This window comes from Melitaea cinxia, chromosome 14, assembly GCF_905220565.1.
Source record: "Melitaea cinxia chromosome 14, ilMelCinx1.1, whole genome shotgun sequence".
Taxonomy (NCBI): Eukaryota; Metazoa; Arthropoda; class Insecta; order Lepidoptera; family Nymphalidae; genus Melitaea; species Melitaea cinxia.
In genome coordinates, this window is record NC_059407.1 from 13,462,919 (window position 1) to 13,486,264 (window position 23,346).

A 23,346-nucleotide genomic window follows, 5' to 3' on the forward strand; every position below is an offset into this window, starting at 1 on the left:
TTACGATCGGCGGAAAAAAAATCAATTCGAACAACTCAATTGCGATCATTATTCATAAAATACGACATGTGTAGGATAACCTTTATATGTTAATATATTGAAACTTTAAAGAAGCCGTCTTTTTGTCATTATTTTTTTAATAACAGATGTTTTTAATATTATGTATACTTTTAGGCTTATGAAATTCGAATATTTAAAAATATATTCCTAGTGTATTATTAATTAATTATGTAAGCTCGTAAAATTAAATAATATTAAAATCTAAGAAATATGTCGAAAAAAGCGAAAAAGGAATCAAAAAAGTCCATGTGCTAAAATATAATCTCTATCTTACTAATAATATAAACGCGACAGTTTGTATGTATGGATGTGTAGATGTATAGATGTATGGATGTTTGTTCCTCTTTCGCGCAAAAACTGCCAAATGGATTTTAATGAAAGTTTACGATAATATAGCTTATACATCAGAATAACACATAGGCTATAACTTTTAAAGATAGTGTATGAATTGTCCAAAATATAACGATAGTTGTCAAGTAAGTCGGAATAATCTGCCATCTTCGAGCTGTTCGCAGTGAAAAAACTGTAGAGTTTATACGTATATACGTATATATATAAGGAAAATGTTTATCTTTATTAGTCCTACAAAAAAGTCCGCGACAGCATATATCTATCTTTTATGAGTAAGCCATTATCGCCAAAACAGTGAACCTTAAATACAATAAGAATTGATAATACACTTATTTCTAATGTAGTAACAATTCATTTTTATATCGCAGAATCAATTTTGATGTATTTTGGTATAAAGATAGATATTAAGAAGATAATAAGCTGTTCGAAGTATTTACTAATCCTGCGTAAACGAAATCACGGGTATCAGCTAGTACAAAATGAAATCCACTTCAAAAATACCGAAATGAGAACATTTAAAGAATAATACGAATTTAATTAAATAACATTAAAAACAAATTAAATTTTATTATGTCCATATCATTATAAATTATACAATTTTTACATAAGAGACTTAAGATCGTAAATTTTTATGTCTTTATTTAGGATATTTAAGAAATTATTAATATTAAATTTTAAAAAAAATTTACGACTATTTCAGTATCAGTTGTATCTGTATTCATAAAGTAAAGTAAAAAAAAATCATTGTAAAAATTAACAGTCCGACAAAAAACTTATTTTTATTTAAAAAAATAATAAAGTTTTAAGTTAAAATCGTTGAAACATAACTGACTGTAACTACCTAATCTGATCACTATAGCAGTGATATGCAGTAACAAATGAAACCAAAATAAGATGAGTAATTGAAATTGAAGATAGTTAAATGAACGTTTCGTGAAACGTGCCATACTTGAAAAAGCAGTAAAAAACGTCAAAGCTTTGTGTATTTAAGTAAGATAACCTTGTTTAAATAGTTTTTTTTTACATAGTTAAAACTTTTATACTGTAATTATTTCGTATTTTTTTATAACAGAAATAATTGTGTTTACGAAACGAACGAAACGCGAACAAAAAAAGAATATAGAGAAAAAATAATCAAGTTGCTGCGCACTATTAGATAGCTAAAAAAATATTTGTTAGATTTCGAGTAAATTTAAATGGAACTACGTGAGAAGTACCACCATTCAATTAAAAAAAAAATCATCGAATTCATTCCACTCAGTAAAAAATTACTTCCTAATATTTTTATTCGGTTAATGAGAGAGTAAAATTTTATTTGATTCGGTCTGATTTGTGATCTAAAATAAAATTAAAATCAAGTTTTTGCAACTATATTTAAATTTCAATACTAAAAATTACTCACACATGTAAAATATAATAATAATCGTGAACACAAAGGTAGAAACTTAGAATTTTATAGCAAATCAAGTTGCTCCCGTCGAAAAGGGTAGCTCTACATAAAAAAACAAAAGCGAGGTAAATCAGATAGTAAGCGATGCATGAAAAATGACTCCATGCTTTTAATTAAAAAAAAAGCGCGTTGACAATCGCTACGAATAAAAAAGTTCTCCCTACACGATAACACTATAAAACAATAGTTTGAAATTCGAAATACAATCTTTTGAAACATTTGATTTAAGGCTGACATGTGAAAGAGTTTAAAAATGTATATGTTAATTCTGGACTTTTTTTCCACATTTTTTTTTCTAACAGTTTTGATTTCAATCAGATTTTTGTGCAGCTTTTACTGAGTGCATAATTCAAGGTTTTAAATTTCTTACACTAATTTCGCTTGTATATTTTTTATTTACTTTCTGTATTAGGCCAATAATTTCTCCTTTAATAAGAATTTTGGTGAGTTCTAAGATTAGTTGAAAATCTTAATATGAAATAATAATACACATAATTTTTAATAAGGAGTTAATTTGTTTTGAAAAGAAGTAGTAATATAAAATATTTTATTTTACAACTTTCTAAAACATTTGTAAAATAAAATAAAAATTATATTAAAATTATTATATTAATTATTGACATTAATTCTAATATCTATTTTATTTAAAAATATTAATACTATTTTTAATCAATTGCTAGCAATAAAGATTTTATTAATATAAAAATACGTGATATAAAATAATTAATTAAGCGTTCTTAGTTCTCACTTTATTTAAGCATTCAGTAGCGTAAAATTCTGACCGTAATTAATACTAAATATTAAATACTAAAAAAAAATATACGTTTGTGTAATTAAAGATTGCTTAAAATTTTATAATCGCTTTATTTAAGAGTTTTATTTCTATTTTATATCTAATATTAATTAAAATGTGTTTATCTCGAAAATTCAACAACTAATATATTATTCAAAAAAATTACATATTCATACTTTGGAATTATTTTTTTATATTTTAGCATGTAATACTGACGGTAGTTCTTATTAAATAAATAAATGTTAACTTTTAATCATAAGTCTAAATTTACGCTTCAGCCTGTAATATCATACTGCTGGGCATAAGCTTCTTTCCCCATGTAGAAGAAGGATCAGAGCTTAATCCACCACGCTGCTCCATCATTTTTAAACATCAAATGATATTATATTTGTGTTTGCTGGGAAACAAAAAAAAACGACTTTAATTACATCGACAAGTAATACAACGTAGGTAGACGAAAAAATAGTCAAGTAGATACGCATTATCAAAGATTACTCTAAGAGTTGTAATCAGATTTCGATGAAATTTAAATGCGATCACGTGATAAACGATTTTGATAATTCTTTTTTCAACAAAAAAAAAACTCCCTTAGTTTATGTTTATTAAATAATATAAATATGAAACAAGAAGAAACACTTGAGTAAAGAAAAATTTAAGTTAAACGGGCCTATAATTAAATTTACAATACAAAATTAAATATGTTATAAATAACTAAAATAAAAAATTTAATAATCTTGCTAAAATATCTATCTAAAAAATCAGTACCATTCTAATAGCCTTAAATTTGGTTAATTTTATATATTCCTCCGGTTTATATATTCCTAAAAACAATTATAAAAACATTGGTTAGCCATTAAAATGGAGCTTTTTCATTAGATGAACAAACTATTCGAAGTTTTCGTTGTAATAAGTTGGTTTTAATTAGTTATGTTTATTAAGATTAACAAAAACTTAAATAAAATCAACTAAGCAATAAGAAAGACGATTAAAACCACATAAAAACAATGCATATTAATATTATTTACAAAAAATACGTAATTATTCATACTAATAATTTACATAGGTTCCTATTTAATTATAATTATGTACAAGTCACATACATTACAATAGCATATAATAGTTTGCAGTTGTAAAAAAACTACGCCATATAATTAATTATATAACGTACTAATAAACCTGACACAGAACATTACTCAAGTTTATAATATTTTCAAAATGGCCGCCATCGCGTGACTCGCTGAGGGTAGCTGGACTGACCCGAACGACCTAAAACGCCACAGCTAAGGAATAGATTATATATAAAAACTTTTTAAGACAGTCTTTTTTTTTAATGCTAACTTATTGTTATTTTTTAATTAATTTTCATTGTTTATCAGTGTGTGTGTGTGTGTCTGTGTGTTATATTTGTGATTTGATAACACTATAAATAATATACGATAAATATTTTTTTGTGGTTTTGATAATTGTTATATTGGTAGATATTTTTTTTATAATTAATTACTGCTCGATTCATGTGACTCCTACCATATTTTGTGGCTTAAATACTTTTTTTTAATCGGACAGGGAAATCTCAAGATAAACAAAAACAAACTAAGAAACGTTGTAACTAGAAACGAAAGTTGTACAATATTGATATAAAATAAAAATTTCAACTCTTTGCCACCATTTTTTAAATTATTTAAATAAATGTTTTTACTACTTCATCAATTTGATATTCCTTTTTTATAATTTACGCAGAATTTACTTTTGACTTCATGAGGTATAAAATTTTTATTACATGCTTTTTAGTTCCTTTTTTATTGTTGTTGCAGTAAATTTACTTTTTTTAAATAAATACTTCTCTAGTGTAGCGGTGCTAAAAGCCGCCTAAAATACCAACGGTTTGCGGGTTCGATTCCCGCTTGGCATGGATGTTTGTATTTGTGCAAATATTTATTTCCAGTTCAGATGTCTGTCCTTGTGGGTCTCCCCACCGTGCCTCGGAGAGCACGTTAAGCCATCATCCCTGTTGTTATCATAAATACCTGATAGCGATCGTTACTCATAGTAGGGAACATATCCGCCACCCGCAGTGGAGCAGCGTGGTGGATTAAGCTCCAATCCTTCTCCTACATGAAGAAAGAGGCCTATGCCCAACAGCGGAATGTTACAGGCTGAATCGTGATTGTGTAATCGTGACCAATATGACGCCCAATGAAAATGATAATTGTATGAGGCAAACAATGGAATGACACAAAAACAACAACAATAAACAAAAGGGTTCTTTTTTTCTATAGCCGTACAAAAATTTATACTTACTCGATTTTTATGTTTTGATCTTTGACAAGAAACAGATGAAGAGAAGATATCGTCAACGAATCATTGACAAAACAATGGAATATCATTTTATTTTTGCCATCAAACAGATTAGTTGTATGAACTAGGAATCTGAAATATATATATATATATATATACAAAAACATAAATAATTTGACAAATCTGACATTGTTCCCGTTTTAGTATCTTAATCTAAACTTTTTTCATCTTGAAATGGGGAAGTTGCAAAAGGCTGTCATAGCGCTAACACAGTGAATTCTGGATTTCTTTATTTTTCTTTCTTATCTTCTATGTAACAATCACCAAAATGACAGCCTTTAAAAATACTTAAAATATAACCTCTTATGTCAAAAAAAGCAATATAAATATTTCCTTCATCAATTGAATTTCCTTTCACTATTGACAGGCTTTGTGTAAAAGAAAAAAATAATCGATATTAAAATTTAAATAATTATTACGATACTGCATTAAACTTTCTCTACTAAAGATAATAAAATAATAAAATTTAAAACGTCATATCTTACGACATCTGTTGTAAAATTTAAAAATAAACGACGTTCACTAGCTCGTAGGCGCGGTGTAAATGTCCCCGGGGGAAATTACGTAAATTAGCATTTTATTGTTACAGCCTTAAGCACGCGTCGCTTAATGTACCTAAATTTAGGTTCTATGTCACCAACGTAATAACTACATACTATTTACCGCATTTGAATATTTTGTATTTGTCAACATGTTGTTAATTACTTAAATACATTTGTAGAAGGTTATATGGTTAGATTTTTACTAAACAACTAGCAGATACCCGCAATTTTGTCTGCATTGCATATTACCAAAAAACGAGAGCATGAAAAAATGCTCTACAATAAGGAAATATAAAACACTGAAAACATTATAAAAATTATTGTTTCTTAAAAATATCATTACATGATAAATTAATAAATTCCAATATTAATAAATAACATAGGGCTCAAGTGTCTAGAAGTATAACTTAGAAGACTCTGTTTAGCCAAGTAAGTTCTACGTGAAGCACACACAACAACGTACCACTGACATTTTATGTACCTATACTATATATTAATTTATATTGATTTATTTTTATGACCAATAAAAACAGAAAATTACTTAAAGTATTTATTGCTAAGCGATGTATCTATCCATCGTTTGTCAACGAATTGAAACTTTTCAAAATAACACAAGCACTCGGTAACATGGGTGACAAAGTTTTTAAAATACCACACGTTTTGACATATCGACATACGTCCACGTCTATATTGATAATAATTATATATCATCATCAATATACATATAATAAAAATGTAAATGTGATATGTGTATTTAGATGCGGTTTTCACTAATAAATTTTGGACGGCCCACTTAATATTTAATGTTTGTTTCATGTCAATTGGTTCATAAATAACAAAGCTATATCAATTTAAAGAATCACGTTGAACATGTAAATACCCAAACGACGGTGTTTATAATCCAAAATAAACCAAATGATATATCAAAAAAATGCGGTCCAAAGCCACTATTCCACGCAGACGAAGTCGTGGGCACAGCTAGTTAAATGTTGTATGTATTTGTGTGTAAGGATATTTATATTTGATTTTTTAGATGGATTTTGATATGCATATATTTATATAATTTTTATTTACTTTATTTTTACCGCGTACATTTTTTACATTATTACTTAATAAGTTTTAAAAAATTAAATTGTCATGTTTACTTTTAAAAATATTTATTATTAATATCTATAATATAAATAATTTTAAAAAATTAAATTTTATGTGCCTCTTTTAAATTTAATGCATTTTAGGATATACGAGTAAATTTACTACCCACAAGAATAAAGCAAAAAATAATTAAACATGATTTTAAAAATTATAAAGAAGATTCCGTATTTTATAAACAAAACAATAGTTACTCTTTCAGTTTTATTTCATTACTTACGTAATAATAATTAACGTTATAACTTTAACAAGAATATTCTACATTTTTTCTTATATCAGCACGTATGACAGTAGCTAGCGGCGATAATTCTATTAATAACAGTACGCTGTATGTATATATTTATGAAATAACATGTGTTTAGGGGAATGTGTGCAATTAACTAGAACTGATCGTATTAAAAAAAAATTCTAACGTCCGCAAAAAGCAAATAAAAAACAGGGTATAGCTTCTAACGATGGAGCTAAAGATAGAACTTGCATAGATTAAAAAGTATAACGCAACAGATACACCTTCGTCTATATCATAATTTAGTATTTTTTTCTCGAATGACCGTCTATCTTCACACTGATTTACACACTGGTTATTTTAAAATATGAATTTAAAAAAAACCTAATCATTCGTGAAAAAATCAATAAACAACTTTAATTGATTGTAATATACTGCGGTACAAAATGTATTGACAAATTTCAAGAAAGAAAACTTTCACGCAATGTCTTGACTGTCTGACTGTCGTAAATTGTGGACGTAAAAAACTGTCACTTGATTGGTGAACGGAATTTGTTAACAACTTAATTATTTTAAACTTTTAAGACACACCGATAACATATGTATATGTAATATTACACCAGTTCAAGGTGTTATTGATACTAACAAAATGCAAATTGTACATTATCGTATTACTGTAGCATAAATTCAAATATGCTTGTTTATTAACAAGTGTCACTTCTGAGAAACATTGCCTAGTATATGACCTACACGACCTTAAAGGAATATAATAATACAGCTAGCGAATATCGGATATTAGCATATGTGAAACAGCTGTTTGATTTACCTATCCAATGATACTGACATACGCGCCCTAAACGTTTTTATAGCGAAAACACTATTTTTTTTATATAGCTCTACCAGTTTTACTAGTTACGAACGACAGATGGTGTTAGAATATGCTTAGATAAAATTACACGTGCTTGTAAATGGTGTTTCTCTACGTATATAAATCGCAAATACGTTTTTATATATTTCATGTGCACTTAAGAGTCTCTATTGCCATTTTTTGTCGTCAACTTTAAGAAGGATTCTTCGTAACGTTGGTATTACTTCTGTGCTTGCACTATTGAAAGCGACTAATTCAAATTAATAAAAGAAAAATTCTAATTATTGAACTTTGCTGAACTTTGGCAGAGTTTAGTTCACTTTTGTATTTTCTCTTTTTAAAGGAAAACTAGTCGGTATTGTCACATATCTGCTTAAACGTAGGATACGTTTATAGTAATAGACACAAACTACCTTATGCAGTTCAGGGGGTTCAAAATGTGGTCATCATTCACCAGCTAACTTCCCAAGCCAAGCAAGCGTAAAGAAGTTTTACTTCAATAATACTGTTTTCTAGCAATGTTTTGTTCCTGTTGGTGAGTAAGGTGACCAGAGCTCTCGGGGGAGATTGGGGATAAGCTCGGCAACGCATTTAATACAATGCGGTTTAAGTACTACACACACACACACACACAAAGAGATATCAATTTTGATTAGTTATGTGAGTGAGATAAATAAAATAGCAGATAAAATAATTTACGACAAACACGTATATTTCATACCGCTTTTATTGAACAGGAAAGATTAAAAACTTGTTATGCGAAAGTAAATTTATTGTAAATTATTCGACATAATTTGCGATAGCCTAGCAAGCATTAATGTCATCATTGCTTAAAAAGGCAATTCTGAAACAGTGTGCGATATTAAAACACAAATATTAGTACTAACTACTATCGCTACTTAATGAACTTGATACTAGTTTTAAAATACGGGTTGTACTTGACAGTTAATAAGTGTAAGATTAGCAATTAATTGCAATTGCGTGATGACCGCACGATTTTTGCATATCGCTTAATTGTACATAGTAGTCATTAAGACCCACCTCTAGGCCAACAGCTACATAGTTGCATACCGACATTAACATTGTATCTACCGTAAAATTAATTACACGCTATAAAATTTATAATTTAATTTACTTTGAAATTCTACTGACGTACTAAAACTATTTACTATTTTAAAAGCATTATTCATTTTAATTTTACAATTAACAATTAACAAGAACTCGTGACTTCGTTTGTGACCTGTTTTTATGGTGAGTATGTAATTTAATTACTCATAAATTATCCTGGACAAGCATTTCTTTATAGTAAATATTAATGTCGTTAATCAATCCTACACGTACCGGCTACTTTAAAAATGTTTTTTTTTTTTTTTATGATAATAATATACCCGTACTTTTACTGAAGTAGGGAAAAGCAGAAAATATCCTGCTCAACATCTGGAGCAGCCCGACTGGGGTAGTATTTTGACCTTACAGAAGATCACAGGTAAATAAAAAGCGAGTGTGCTTTAGACACGACTGAAGTAAAACTTACGAAACGTAATTCTCAACTTCCGTTCGCCTCGACGGATCACACTTTTCTTAACGCCCTCGTCACGCATTCTCCAGCTTATTCCCCAAGTCAAACACCCGTAAAGAAGCTTTATTTTATTAATACTGCTTTCAAGCAGTGCTGTTTTCCTGTTGGTGAGTAAGGTGAGCAGAACTCCTGGAGGAGATTGGGGATAAGGTCGGCAACGCGCTTGTGATGCTTCTGGTTTTGCAGACGTGTATAAGCTGCCGCAATCATTTAGCATCAGGTGATCCGTACGCTTGTTTGCCGACATAGTTAGATAACAAAAAAAAACGTATATTAACATATAAAGTATATCTAGTACTCAAGACAATTTAGCAAATTGTGTTCCAATATTTAAATACAAAAACTTTAATAAGCCTAAACAATTTGTTGATTTGGAATAATGGAATCGCTTTTGCATCAGAAAGATGGAGAAAATTCCGGTATTTTAATTTTTTTTCTTTTGTCCGTGTCAGAAGGACACGGATGTCAAAAAATTTGAACCTCAAAGTAAATAGAAAAGTTGATTTGATCCGGTATTTTAATTATTTAAGTACTAGGTACCCGGTCAGACTTCGTTCTGTCAAAAATTAATGTAAATCTTTTTTTTTTTAATTTTTTAGTATTAAAACCTTCCGTGGGCCTCAATAAACATACAAAAAAAGTAAATTAGCCGAATCGAGCCATTCTCGAAGTATGCGCTAAGTTACATTCAATTTTATTTATATAGATATGCGTATGTGTTTATTTGGTCAGTAAGAACTATAAAAATACCGGTGTTACAGGAATTCATTAAGCTATGTACATGATAGAGATAATTAAATAGTCTAATATGTGTCATTAAAATTTAACTATCTGTTTTAAAAAGAAAGTACATATGTATATTACGTTGAACATAGCCATCAAGTTAAGAATTTTTTATTTATTTATTTATTTATTTATTTCATACATACAAGTTTACAGAGCTTTGCTCCAGACACAAGTAAGTCAATCAAAATTAAAAAAAAAAACCAAAAACACAGGTATGACAAATGAAGAAAATAATGATAAATGTAGAATTAAAAATATACAATCTTATCAAAATACAATAATTAAAATTTACAATGTCAATAAAAATATACCTACTTAGTTGATAATATTAAAATAACTAAATATCAATAATTTTGTTAAGAAATTCATATGTAGAAATTACAATATCAATGTCAAAATAAAATATCTAGTCAAAATTCAGAATTCTGTTTATAAAAATACATTCGTGTCAGTATATTAGATGTAAAAACGAAAAAAAAAAAACGTCAAAATTAAAAAAAAAAATTAAATATTACTAATGTCAGGATTAAATTATACAACAAAATAAATTTATAACGTACAAAGATATTTATAGCTATTTTTACAGAAAACAGAGATCTTATCGGCAAATAAGTCTATGTCCTCACAATGAGTGAGCAAATCGCTGATCAAATGTAGTGCGCGTATTGTTGGGGCGTGCGCCGCGTACCGCGTGCGAGTAGGGGGCTTGTGCAGTAAGCGCGGACGACGCCGCGGTGCGACAATTCCGAGATTATTTTGGGGAATACGGGAAGGAACTAGAATATTTAAGCTCTCCAATAACACTGGACTATCTACTTTGTTATGTAAAATGCGAAGATAGAGTATTAAGAGAAATAGTTTACGTCTAAGACATAGCGTTTCTAGCCCAACCATACCATACACGAATAAAGAGGGGTAAAGATAAGGATAGTACCCATACTGACGCTTGTACAAATATCGAGCAAATTTCCGCTGAACCCGTTCAACAGTAATATTCTGTTTATCTACATGAGGGTCCCAGATGATAGCCGCATATTCAAGTTTACTACGAACGTAGCAATTAAACAGTATTCTAGCTACATTTAAGCTACTAAATTGCGAAGAAGTTCTTATGATAAAACCAAGAGACTTGTTGGCAACCTCACAAATATTAGTCACATGTTCACGAAAGTCAAAATTACGATCCAATGTCAATCCAAGATCACGAATAGAATTAACTCTTTCCAAAGGAGCGTCACATAATTTATACACTACTTGGATGCAGTTGCGTTTACGAGTAAAAGTAATGGATTTGCACTTGTCAATATTAAGAGGAAGAGAATTTCTACTACTCCACTCTGCAACTGCGTCAATATCAACCTGTAAGGCTTGCGCATCAGCTGCATCGGTAATTCCCATGTATAATTTCAGGTCATCAGCAAAAAGAAGACACTGTGCAGTTTGAACAATATCAGGGAGATCATTGATCATAATCAAGAAAAGCGTAGGTCCTAAGGTACTACCTTGACTCACACCAGACCTTGTGTAAAATTTAAATGATTCAAAGCCATCAACTTTGACAAACTGACACCTATCCTTGAGATAGTCACTGAAAAAGTCAAGTAATTTAGGAGTAAAACCCATCAGGGCCATCTTATTCAAAAGAATATCATTGTCAACCAAGTCGAAGGCCTTCCTGAAGTCAAAATACGCTGCGTCGACTTGGCGCCTTAAATCAAGTTGAGAACATACATAGTCAGTAAGTGCTATTAAGTTTGTAGTGGTAGATTTCGCTTTACGAAAACCATGCTGACTATGGTGCAATAGGTCACCAATTTGATGGCTAATGAGATAGTTAAGAATGGTTTCAAATATCTTGGCAAACACAGACTGTACCGCAATTGGTCTAAACGTGGTAACATCGTTACCTGAACCTTTGGGAATCGGAGTGACTCTCGACAGTTTCCAGGAGTTGGGATACCTCGAATGCTTGATACACAAATTGTATAAGAACAAAAGTGGCTTCTGTAAGACAGATATACAATCCTTACCTAAGAACACGGGAATGCCATCAGGTCCACTACATGATTTTGGTTTCAGGCAGCTAACCGCAGTTTTTAAGTCCCTTGCATCCACTAGGCGTATTGAGACAGATCTAGCGTCAGATAATGCATCCGCAGCCCGGGCGGCTTTAGCAGGGTTTAAATATGGTTCACGATCATGAAATACAGACCTAAAGTACCTAGCAAAAGCATCAGCAGCAAATTGTCCAGTGACTTCTGTATTTTCGTATACATACGATTTAGTACGATTCCTGCTCCTTTTCTTGTCTTTTATATATCCCCAAAATTTTGTAGGGTCGTCAATAATTTTATTTTGAATGTAATTTAAATGTTCCTGATACGCTTTCGTTATTAGAAGTTTAACACGCCATCTATAGTATCGGAATAACTCTTTGTTAAATAATTGGCCTTCTGATTTAAATTTTTTCAAGTGGAAAAATTTGTTTTTTATGTTTTGAATGATTTCTTTGGTAAACCAGTTAGGATAATGTGCCCTCATCAGCGATGATTTTTGCTTAAAAGGAACATATAAATCTATTATACTATATATTTTAGAATAAAACATAGTAACAGCTTCATTGACATCATCTACTTTGTAAATATCAGACCAATCAAGATTGATAAAAGCAGCATATAGCGATTGATAGTCAGCCTTCCTCCAATTCCACTCCAAAGGTGCAAAAATATTGGAAAGCTGAGGAGTCTGCACTGAGCAACAAGAAAAACTTACAGATATTTCTAACGCGGGATGATAACTATCTATGGGTATTAGAGGATTATCACTAATTTGAACACTAATTCGATCAGAATCCACATCACTCAATATAAGGTCCAGCTTACTGCCATGGCTATTGATGACAGTATTGTATTGAGTAAGATTACAAAATTTTGAAAACATGTTAAATTGTCTTTTAATATGCGCACTAAAAGAATTTAAATTAAAATCACCCATTATAAGGACATTCATATCAGGACATAAATTAACTGCGTTTTCAATGCAAGTTAATACATTAAGGTATTGGTCGTCATTATAACGAGGTGGAAGATACACCACACAACACAAACATGTCAGAAGTTTACTCGAAATAACTGCGAATAAAACTTCTTTGTCAGATGTTAGACCATCGATATTTCCGAGTACATGCACGGAATAGCAATCACGTACCGCAAGCAGAACGCCCCCCCAACCAGTATCACCATCACGATCATTACGAATCACAACGTAACCAGCAGGGAAAAGCTCACCATCGGTCACCGAGCTCGTTAAAAAGGTCTCAGTCAGAGCTATGAGGTCATATTTCGATTGTAAAATGTTATTATAGAATATAGAAGTCTTAGAACGCAAGCCTCGTACATTTTGATAAAAGCACTCTATTGTTTTTGACTTACGTGCTCTTATTTTCAACCCTTTTAGAGCGAAAGTTCTGACGCCAGGGCTTAATACAAATGCCTTCAGCCCAGTTATTGGGAAGCATCACCAGATCTGCCAGCTTGCACGGAACACCTATTTTGAAAGATGCGTAACTACCACGAGACTTCAGGGCCTCGACAGTACAAACATCTTCGCCGCATACAGTTTGCAGATGGGCACGCACTTCGTCCTCTGTTGTACCCTCTTGAACGTAAAATAGATGCAAAAAAGTTTTTCTTTCTGCAGCACGGAGCAACGTAACACCAGGACAAGCAGTCCCACGAAGGACGCCAGATTGCGACACACGATCCCTCCTATGCTTTACTTGCTTCCAACCGTGAGAGTCTTCCCGGATTTCATCGACTTGCTCACTATGATCAAGCTTTTCAGCGGGGAGTCTATCGTTTTTACCAGGTTCTTCATTATTTATTGAAACCTCCGGTTGTTCAGCTAGCGCCACCCTAGGTTTATCTTTTTTGAGAAGCCCTGTGGCATCTTTGGTGACAGTTGTTTTCGGTTTATTTAATGACGATGGCTTGGATAACGTTGCATCAGATGATTGTGTAACAGGTTGTAGAAGAGGGACCCGCGGTGCTAAAGATTTTAGAGATATTTCGGTTTTAGTAGGTGTAGTTGCAAGCTGCTTTTCTTTTAGTTGATTCAGTACAGACAAATGAACCTTTTCAACTTTATTTATACAGTGGGTCATATTTTCTATCGCTATATGTAATTTAGGAATTTCTGAGAAAGTTTCGAGCAAAACGGCCCGTAACTCTTCTCTTATCGTAGATCTCAAGACGTTAGGATCACTACAAATACATTGGCAACCACCGTTTGTTTTTTGTCGACGCCGCAGTGTGATATTTTCGAAGTCGAAGCTAGAATTATTTTCAACGCCTTCATAAACTGAGTCCGAGTCACAAGTGTCTGCCTCTTTAACACCCATCAATAAGCGAACAGGAGTATCCAAATTGCTGATTTTCGGTACTTTACTTCTACAAGATATACATACTTCTACATATATTATGTAAAACAGAATTTTTATGCTAACCTAACGTTGTGGAGATAAAGATAGATTACATAGATATCAATATAAATGATTAAACGAAATTCACGTTATAGCTTACAATTCTGTACAAGTCATAAATTAATGTATAATTAATAATACTGCGCCAACTTGCATTGGACCAGCGTGGTGGATTAAGCACTGATCCTTCTCCTACGCGGGGAAAGAGGCCTGTTGCCCAGCAGTGGGATATTACAGGCTGATGAAAAGAATGACTAACGCACCTAAATAAGAAACAAATATATGAACAAATTAAAATATTTGTTATGCAAAAAATGCAATAATTGATACAGTTAAAGTTAGTTAACTTCACACCCAACGGCCCACAGTATGATTTCCTCCTTTTTTTTGTTTGGTATCGCAGGGGAACCCATTTACGGATAATATCCAGGACGCCCGAGTAAGCATTCGTAGACCGTATGTCGGCGTCCCGGATCTACAGCCAACAGGATCTCCCGGGAGTAAACGAGGGTGTCATCCGCGTAGAAAAGACACCCATTCCGGGGAGGAGACGGTATCGCAGGATCACACTCCACAGGATCGGGCCCGGCACCGATCCCTACGGACACTGCAGCCGACTGGCCGCCACTCCACGGACCCCGACCGATTCTCAAGGCCTACTTTCTGATCGGAGAGGTACGCCTCCAACAGCCAGCACTCTGAAGCACTCTGAACTCTGAACTTCCCCCTGAATCGGGTATCCGGAAACACACAATACACACAAAGTCTGTCGTGTGCGGGAATCGAAGCTACAACCGCCAGCGTGACAGCTAGTGCTGTGACCGCTGCGCCAGCGCATCGTTAGAAACATTAAACAAAGGTGGATCTTTGTTTAAATTATTTTTATTTTGTGTCATTGAAATACTGGTATATTTGTTTTGAATAAAGTAAATGCTTTATGACATCCAAATAATCAACGTGGAAGAAGGTGCGACAAATGTCAAGTTAATTTTGATAATATATCAAATATATATGTATAATCTATAATACATAATAATTATATTTAGCTATCCTTATACACATGTGAACGTAAGCCATAATTTTTCTAACACCGGCAGCTGTCGTTCCGTCTTTGTTTATTCCAAGGCTCTATTCCTAGCGGATGCAATATGCAGATGTGCGGATAACGTCACTTACACTTAACTAGATACACCTGGTCTATCATGGTTCATTAGCTTAGTATTAGAATATATATACATTATATATATGTTTTAAAAAAATATTTGCAGTTTTTTTTTTCAAAGTATTAATTAGCAAAAAGTTTAAAAAAGTGCGTGTGTCAGCTCCAACGGACGACTGGAGTTTGTTCCTTCAGATCAGCTGTCTAAACAGGCACATAAGAGGCTTACACTAGTCTAAGAAAAAGATGAATTCAAATCAAATGGTAAATAAACCAATCAAATATTCGTTTAATAGATTTTACTCCTAATATTTTTTTCGTACCGGGGGCCATGAAGGGGGGATATGAAGATCAACTCTTAAGAAGTAAACTAAAAACGATAAGAGTAACTTTTTACGATGCGTGTGCACACCGCCACAAAAAACCGACAACCTGAAGTTAATTTATCAACAAAGAGGAAGTTAGCAACGTGAAGTTAGCTAGCCAATGAAGTATACCTTCTTACGTGCGTATAGAAGTATACACACGCGCACAACACACACACACACACACACACACACGAACGAACGAACGAACGTCTGTAATGACAGGTACATCTCAAGCGTGTGACAACCCCACCTCTTCCTTTTTTTAACGCGGGGAAAATCCTCATGTATACCCCATCGGCTCATGGGCACCGGAAAAGTTATGTCGGACTTAACTTCTGTTCGTCGGACTTTTAACTGAAGTAGGGCACAGCAGGAATTTCCTGCCCAAAATATGTAGCAGCCCGACTGGGGTAGTACCTCGACCTTACAGAAGATCACAGCTAAATAATACTGTTTTCAATCAGTATTGTGTTCCTGTTGGTGAGTAAGGTGACCAGAGCTCCTAGGGGGGATTGGGTCGGCAACGCGCTTGCAATGCTTCTGGTGTTGCAGGTGTCTATAAGCTACGGTAATCTCTTACCATCAGGTGAGCCGTACGCTTGTTGTGTACTACATATAAAAAAATAAAAAAAAACTTTTACTGACGAAAAACCACCACGTGTGAGCAGTCATCTGCCTGGGTGGGGCAAGATGGGGTCACGCTAGCATTCGCCACCTCGCCTTAGACCCCACCTCCACGGCTAACACAGCATCAGGAGCTCTGGCCACCTTACTCACCACCAGAACACAACACTTTTCAAGACTAGTATTATTAAGCTGTGATCTTCTATGATAGATGGTTTACGTACAGGTTTACAAGTAGGTACATTAGAATTCGACCTACTTCAGATCATTCCACATAAAGATTTATCAAAGACGAAAATTTATGTTTCCTTGACTTTAATGTTTAAGATTAAACAATTATACAACTATAAAACATTTTTAGATCAGTCTTAACTGATACTGTAGCTAGTGACTTTAATAAACCATCTTAAGAAACATTTTTTTAAATCTCAATCTTGTTCTAACCAGCGTTCTTGTTAAGCAATTAAATAACTTATCTAAATCTAAAACTAAACTGTGTGAAAATCTTTTAAATAAAAAAATCGACAAAACAAATGGTAATGACGCAACTCTTAGCAAAGTTACAAAATATTTCTGAATAGGTAATAAGTTATATGACTGTTTTTGTTTTTAAACTACGTCGTATCTTCGGGTTAATGTACTAAGCAGCTTATAATTGATATGTAATGAATCTTTTTAGGAGCGTTCACCCTCCGTACGGCACAAAAACAGTTGCACTCATACATCTATAATACATGTATGTAGTATAACATGAACACATTACCTACATTCTAAATACAACATACGTCTACAAGATATATTATAGAACTAGCTGACCTGGAAAACTTCGTACCGCTTATTTTGTTTTTCTTGAATGTAATAATTATATATATCAAAATAAAATATAGCATCTTTCAAGTTGGATCAAACTGCACACGGTGTGTAAATTTGATTAAAATTGGCTAAGTAGGTTAAGTAGTTTGGGAGTCCATTGCGGGCTACAATGTGACGCGTAGTTTACAATAAATAAATAAATATCTAAACAATATACACACGGTCGTATGTTCCTAAAGTAAGCAACTTATGCTTGTGTTATAGGTGACAGTCGACTGGTATAGCTAGATAATTTTATTTTGATAAACATATTTATATATAAATATATATATACTAAACCCAGACTCGGGATGGGAATCAAACCTAAGTATTATGAATAAAATTTTCCGACAAAATTTTTCAGCTTTTTTTTAAATTTTAATTTTCGTTGCTATACAACCATATAACAATAAAACATATTACGTATTAACATATTATGTTATCAGGTAAAACTATCGTCCGTAAACCAACTTTACATACAACCTATTTTTCTCTATTTAATACCGCTATAAGGTCAGATAGCGTAAATAACAACTGATGAAATTAACCCACAAATACTTTGATAATCGTAAAATTATTTTAACGTCTCATGTTTTCACATACACATCTTTTCACTGTATCTCCCATCTATCGGAATCAAGCCATCTATTGGAATCAAGTCTTAGTCGTTACTTAAAGATAATCTTTGATCTGCTCTGATAATCATCTAATGATTAATTTAATTAAGGATTTAATTTTTAACGACATTCTTGGTACGACACATTAGAAATAAATTGGTTTCACTGGTTCCATGGAGAATTAGGAAGGCGGAAAAAATGAACTCAGTCGAAAATCGAGGTAACAAGTTTAGCGTTAAATATTATGTTGAAAAATATGACTCATCAGTTCAGCCTATCGCAGTTCACTGCTGAAGATAAGCCTCCACAAGTTCGCGCCAAAAATGGCGTGAACTCATGTGTTTTACGCATAGTCACTACGCTGGGCAGGCGGGTTGGTGACTTTGTCGCACCGAAGACGCTGCTGCCTTTGGCCTGTGTATTTCAAAGCCCGCAGTTGGATAGTTATCCCGCCATCGGTCGGCTTTTTAAGTTCCACGGTGGTAGTGGAACTATGTTATCCCTTAGTCGCCTCTTACGGCACGGGAGTCCACGGGAAGAGAGGGGGTGGCTATATTCTTTACTGCCGTAACCACACAGCAGATATATGACTCGGTAAACATTTATTATTTTCAACTAAAGTTGTAAAACTTGAAAAGCTAATAGGAAAAAGATCTGTGGCATACATGTAAATAAAAAGCAGTTTTTTTTTTTTTATATACAACTAGAACGGCAAACAAGTGTACGGGCCCACGTGATCGTAAGCGATAAACGAAGCCTAGAGACGCTTGCAACACCAGAAGTATCGCAAGCGAGGTCGAGGTTCTACTCCAGTCAGGCTGCTCCAGATTTTGAGAAGGATATTTCCTGCTTTGCCCTGCCCCGTTTTAAAAAAGCAGTTAAAAAGTTAAATATATTTTATTAAAACCGAAAAAAAATTAAAATGCAAAGCGATGACAACCGTCGTTGATTGACACAAAATTATTAGATTCTAAGAAACTAAGATAAAGAATAACTTGCTAGATTCCGTGTTGCCTACTCGTCATGTACGTTAAAACAGAACTGATCATATTTATCAACACCACACAACAAAAAATAATGTTTAAAAAATAACGCATTAAAACTGTCACAAAACTATGATCATTGTTATTTAAAAAAATATTATTTAAATAGAATTCTTATCTTGAAATCAAAAGACAAACCGTGAATACCAGTTCTGTGGGAACGGTGGCAATGACATTATTTTAAAAAGAAAAAAAATATTGTCTATGATTTTAATTTTGTTGCATTTGCATGCGTTACTGGTTCGGCATAATTTCTAATGAATTGTATGAATAAATTATAGCTAGGGACAATGTCTTCGAGGAGCTTGGGGACGAGGAAGCTGTAATTAAAATACGGGATGCACTAGGGTTGACAGTTTCAGTAAACAGAGATCAAAGAAAATTAAAAAAAAAAAACATTTATTTTATAATTTTATTAACAAGAGTAACTAAATAATTTTAACAGTACATAGTAGTATTTTTTTTTATTTAATGCAATCAATTTCAAGAACTACATAATTATATGAGATAAATAAAGTCGAATATTTTTTTTAATACTCTATGTATTGCTAATTAAAAACACAAAATAAATTTATACTCTCTGATTACAAAATCTAGGTGACTAGTAATTAAATAACTACAACAAAGTTACGTGTTACAGTTCTTTAAAGTAATAAATTTTCATAACATTATTAATAATATTTAATATTTAAAAAAAAAATTATCGACAAATGTCGTTCCAATTTCTCAACCGCCATCAACCCTAAAATCTTCAATGGAACACTTCACCAGTTTACATCTCACTTTACCCTTTCTAATGATAATGAAAACCTGTTCCTTCTAACAATCACTTTTTTTGTTTTAGCATCAGGACGTTTGGAGGGTTAAGTAATTGTGTCAACGCGTAGCATTGTATTGTATTTTTACCTTTGCGACTATAAACAAAGGAAGCGGAGAAGGGTTGAAACAGATGTATAGCTACATTTCGCATTGTCTTTATAAAATAAGGTGTAATATGCAGATGAGTTTTATTGAAATTACTTTTTTTTTAATTTGTGGGAATCATTGACCCCATTTCGTTCGGACGTTAAAATTGCATTGTGTAATTCGCTTTTTGTTTTTTTTTTTAACCGGCAGCTATTTTATTTCGTACCGGTTTGTTCTGGTTGTTAAGCAGACTTTAATATTTCGTATATGATTATTACAATGACAGAAAAATATATTTGCATGTGTAAATTCGATGTGATAACGTTTTAGTATTTGGAATATAATTAATTACATATTTAATATTAATATGATCGTTAATGAATATTCCATATCGGTATAAAGAAGCTAATTAAATTAACATGTTCAAACACGTTGGTCTCGCTTACAGGTTAACTGCACATACCTATGTATGTGCTGGTAATATTACCAGCCTGACATTATTGCGTTTTAAAAAAAATTATCAAAAGTTTTATTAAAACGATGTATTTGAACAGGAAGCATTTTTATGATTTTCTTATATTATATCGTTGTGTATAAATTAATATAAATAACAGATATGTAATATTTCTCGAAATGTCTCAAACGAATAACTTGTTGAAACATAATTAAGGAACAACCTAAAAGTACGTAATATGAAAATAAACACTAGGTACCGAAATCTTTTTCAAAAAAATATACATATATATATGTCAAGCATATTATATAAAATATATTTCATAAAATATTATGGATTCCAATTCATTGCACGATTTCCAACAAACATGGCCGCACAAAGTCCGCGGAGTAATCAAACGAGCAAATCACGCGTAAAATTATGTTCAAACCGATTTTTATATAAAACCATCTATATCTATTGATATAAGGGTGATTTTTCAGTAAAAATAAAGTACATAGACGTATTAACAAACTCAATAATACCTACGTAACAAGCGAGGGAGTGCATCTGATTTGAGAGGAAAAATTTCACCGTACAGGGGTAGCTTGGAAAGATAATGTACACTCGTGGAAACAAATTTTTTGACGTTGTTTTCTCACAACTTATTTATTATTTTATACTTTCTTTAGTAAAACAAGATAAAGTCGTTCTGTATATCTGTTGTCCGTGGATTAGTTAGTGTTTTGATTATTCTATTCGTACGTTTCGTGCATCTCTGTCAAACGCAGATAGTATCGTTCCAAATCAAAAAAAAAAAAAAAAAAAAAAAAAAAAAAACGAAATAAACGGTATTTGTACTACATATCTTTTACGAAAATGCAACATTTATACATTTGTAATTTTATTGCATATCATGTTTTAATTTGTTGTTGTTTGGTGATGTTCTTTTTATTATTTACTTACTTGATTGTGTACTGAACTGGTTTGTTCTAGTTCAAACCAGTTTGTCCCAAACATATCAGGAAATAACTACTTTAGTACAAAAGAAACGAGTCGATTTTTTTTCGAAAAGTATAAGATATTTTTATTAAATTCCATTAGGTATTGCAAATTTGGCAGGTTTGCAAGGTTGGCAGTGGGCCGTTGGAGCAGACGTGTCCTGGAATGGAGACCGCGTCTTAGCAAACACAGGGACGTTCTAAGGTTCGCTGGACCGAGGTACATAAGATTGCCGGTGTAGGCTGAATGAGGATTGCGGAAAATCGGGATGTCGGGCGCGAACTTGGAGAAGCCTATGTCCAGCAGTAGACTGCGATAGGCTGAAGTGAGTGAATGAGTGATTTTCGAGTATATAGTTTTATATTACGTCTTTATATATTTTTTACAGTAATAATAAATAATGTAATAATTTTACTTCAGTAATATTTCAACGTTTACTCGACGACTGTACCCCATGAAGACCCTACTTGCCTTAGATGAAAAGTTCATTTTCTTCGACGTTTCCCTTCGCTTTGAAACCTAACAACCCTGGTACATTTTTAATAAATATTTCGAGGGTGAATTTTTTCTCGATGCATTAACTAAGCAACGATCTTATTTGAATACGAATAAAGTCTTTATACTTAACAAAAGGTATTACTGCACAATTGTTCTGTGCTCTTATTTACTTTACATTACCTGCTATAGACGGAATGTTTTAAACTATAAGTATGAAGTATGAGTAACTATGAAGTTTCTTGCTGATATTTCTCTGCAAAATTTATATTCCGAATCGGTGATAACTTCACTTTTTTATTAATTGAAAACAAATAATATACATTTAAAAATAATAATTTAAAATAAATATACAAATATTGTTTTCTAATGTTTACGCGAATTTTACTCATTTAATGAAACAACTTTTTTCGGATTTTTTTTTATTGATTTTAAAAAAATATTAGCTCTCTGCTCTCCTTCTCTATACAAACTATGAGTGTGCGAAATTTCATACTCGTCAGAGGTACAAAGTTTTTATAGGTATAGATTAGTATTGATAAAATATTTTGTTAGTTTGTTACAAAAATTCCGATTACAATGCGTGGGTTCAATACCGCTGGCTTTCATGCAGAACATTGGAATGAGTTTACAATTCCTAAAGAATATTTTAATAAATCTGATAGTATCATTTTGATTGAGTAACGGTTAACTGTTGAGTTTATCTTCGGTTCTCCTCAGTTGAATCTGCAGACATACCGGCGGTACCTATTAACAAATAAAATATTATTTTACAACGACTTGAAAACTAATTTTAAAGCTTGTACGAATTAAATATGTCTTAATATTTCAATAATTAATCAGTTATATACCCAAAAATAAACAATAATTATTGTATATTGTAGTTACTTAAAAAGCTAGATCTTTATCTATTAGTTAAACATATCTTATTAGTTACATAGAAAGCTAGTCAGTGTAATATAAACTTAGGATTAAAGTATGGTACATTTGAATAAATTTTACGTTTATTTTGTCATAAGTGTATTTTACAACTGAATTAATGTCTTATTAACTAGAATTAATAATTTTCACTTGTGCAAGGATAGTGCGTATGATTTCGCCAATGTTAAGTAGAGAAGGCACGAAGGATTAATCGGTGCGGTCGAGACTGCAGCCTCAATAAAAATTTTAAGACCGTATAATAATTAGTATTTTTAACTAATCCTTCA